The sequence below is a fragment of the Chenopodium album genome, chromosome 1, assembly GCF_948465745.1.
Source record: "Chenopodium album chromosome 1, dcCheAlbu1.1, whole genome shotgun sequence".
In the NCBI taxonomy this organism is placed as follows: Eukaryota; Viridiplantae; Streptophyta; class Magnoliopsida; order Caryophyllales; family Amaranthaceae; genus Chenopodium; species Chenopodium album.
Genome location: NC_137834.1, coordinates 53,995,460 through 53,998,244, shown reverse-complemented (window position 1 = coordinate 53,998,244; position 2,785 = coordinate 53,995,460). Strand labels below are relative to the sequence as shown.

General features: G+C 33.0%; 1 long non-coding RNA gene across 1 annotated transcript; it reads right to left on the bottom strand.

Annotated features, from left to right (window-relative positions):
• Positions 1 to 1,193: 1,193 nt before the first annotated feature.
• Positions 1,194 to 2,355, bottom strand: LOC145586442 (uncharacterized). Its single transcript, XR_014100952.1, has 2 exons — positions 2,148 to 2,355; positions 1,194 to 1,455 (listed from the first exon to the last, which is right to left on the bottom strand). It is a non-coding gene; the product is annotated as an uncharacterized LOC145586442 (long non-coding RNA).
• Between the last annotated feature and the right edge of the window lie 430 nt (positions 2,356 to 2,785).

Sequence of the window (2,785 nt, the reverse complement as noted above, 5' to 3'; positions counted from 1 at the left end):
TCTAGGTCTTTGTATATACTTTTCTTTTATTTGATTTTTGTTTGTTTTGTATAAAAATGGCATATTTCTCGTTTCCTCAATTTGATAATGAGTCTTTTTATGAATATTTCAATTGACTTGAGGGATTTTTTGACTATAATTGTTGTAGTCTTTGGGAGGCTTGTGAGATCTGTTATTTTGGTTTGAATGAGCAAACTAGGGATGAAGTTGAATTCATGCATAATGGTGAATTTAGAGCACTGTCAATTGATGATGGTTGGGATTTTTATGTTTGGTTTGCTAGGGATGTTTATAATAGGGGTATTCATGATTCTAATATTGATGTGCAATGTCTTGATCCTTCTAATATTAGCATGAATTCCCAAGATTTGTCACATGAGCCCTTAAGTGAACCTAGAACACATGATTTCAACTTAATTTCTCCTCTTGTTCATGATGATGAAGTGCATGCTCAAGTGGATGCTAATGGCGTGTTTCAATTTTCTTCATTATTTGCCATGTCTTCTTGTGATGTAATTCATTCCCTTAATAACGTATCTCATATGCTTAATTGTTCCCCCTCTCCCCTATTTAGCGAAAATGCTCATGATTTTAATGTGCATGGTCCTACCCTTGATTGTGACTCTTCTTATACTATTGATCAACCCTCTTTGTCTTTTCATTCTCCAAACTCTTGTGATGAGTCTCTAGTCCCCTATAGCCAAATTGATGAATCTTTGAGGGAGTTAGAGATGAATCCTAATCTTAGGCCTTTAGAGAGACAAATGATGGAAACTTTAAGGAGCCAATTGGAGATGATTAGAGAGGGTGAGGATCTTTTTAATAAAGAATTGAAAAGAAAAGAAGAGTTGGAAAATGAATTGTCATCCTTCACTACTACAAAATAGGCCAAAGAGACCCGTTCAAATAAGCCAAAGAGACTGCCTTAGAGGCAGTCTCTAGCTAAGCGGTCTCTTTGGCAAAGAGACTGCTTTATTAAAGCGGTCTCTAGAATAAAATAGTGAGACTACCTTTTGAAGAAAAGTGCTCTCTAGAATAGGAAAAGTGAGACTGCTTATTATAGAAAAAGCGGTCTCTTTTTTAAGAAAACTGAGACCGCCTATTGAAGTTAGGCAGTCTCTTTTTTGAAAAAAGAGAGACCACTTATGGAACTTAACGGGTCTCTTGGTGTCATTTTAAAATAAAAAAATAGATTATTTAATTTAATATTTAAATTTTAAATAATAATTGCATTTAATATTTTATACAAATACTTGGTATATGGTACAGACTACAAATTACACATTCTGTCAAAAAAAAAATATATTACACAACCCAATGTAAAAAGTATTAAAATCTTTAAATCCTAATATGCATCTTCAATTCTTCAGTGTGAGCTTCAAATATTCATATCATGTTGGACAATGTCTTTAGCTTTGAATATGGACTGAGCCATATGCTTCATACGCTCAAAAGCTGCAATTAACATAAACGAATTAGGTGAAAAACTCAAAGATCTAACCCAAAAAATTGTAAATAACAACTACCTTTGCCTAAAAAAAATTCACATCTAGAAATCTAAATACAGAAATTAAGTTACCTTAGAAAAACTACTCATCCAATTGAAATGATAAAAATCATTAGTACCAAATAACAAACAGAAAATAACAGAAAAAATATATAACTAAACATAATTCTTTTTTTAGAAAATAAAATACAACTAATTCGATGAATTCAAACGTCTCTAATCAATAAGATAAATTAAATAAATTGTGAAAGAGACACGAATTTCTTTTTCAATATACTCTTCTGAATAGAGAATGCATGGTAATATGAAAGTATAAAACAACCTTTTCAAGATGAGATCTAGAAATTTTTGAAACTATTATTGTGATTTTGAGATGGATTTTGATCTAATTTAAACATTAAACGAAAAAATAAGTTTGGTGCGGTATCAAAAAGAATTAAAGAAAATGAAAATTTCAGTCCGCTCCATTAAATCATCTCCAAAATTAAAAATTCGAAATTCAAAATTTAGAACAATTCGCCAAACAAATTACACAAACAAAATTTAGAAAAACTACTCACAAATATCAATTCAAAAATCAGTACATTCTGAAAAATAATTAAACAAAAAGATAAGATGAAGAGGGGAGAGACAGACAAACCTTGGAACCCAAAGAGAGAGCACCAAGTGTTCGGATCGGAGCAAGGGAATGACGAACCTATTGCAGACGCTAGCTGCGGCCGCGAGGCAGTGATGAGGGAGGGATGCGGTGGAGTTGTTGGCGGTAAGAGGTGGTAGGTTGGGCTGCGATGAAGAGAGAGAATGGATGAATGAGAATGGACTTGCATCAAAAAGAATGCTGGAGGCTAGAAGCTAGAAGCTAGGGTTTTCAGGAGGAGAGAGAATTAAAGACTTAAGAGGTCAGAACTTATATGGGGTAAAGGGAGATTAAAGAGAAACGAGGTATGTAGAAGGAAAAAAAAAAAAAGCCAAGAGACTACCTAACTTAATAGGCGGTCTTAAGTTTTAGTTCCAAAGACTGGCTATTCAATAAAACAGGTCTCTCTTTTACTACATTAAAAAAAAAATCAAGAGAGACCTTTTATCTTTAATGAAGGGTCTCAATTATTTTTCAACTCCCAAAGCTAATTCCAAAGAGACCCGTTGTTTGTGAAATTGAGTCTCCTGAATCAAAGAGACCGGTTATTGAATAAAATGGTCTCTTAGTTTGGGTCTCTTTGACCATTTTTGTAGTAGTGCTTGATGCTTGTATGTGAAAAATCCCTATATAATGTGTGT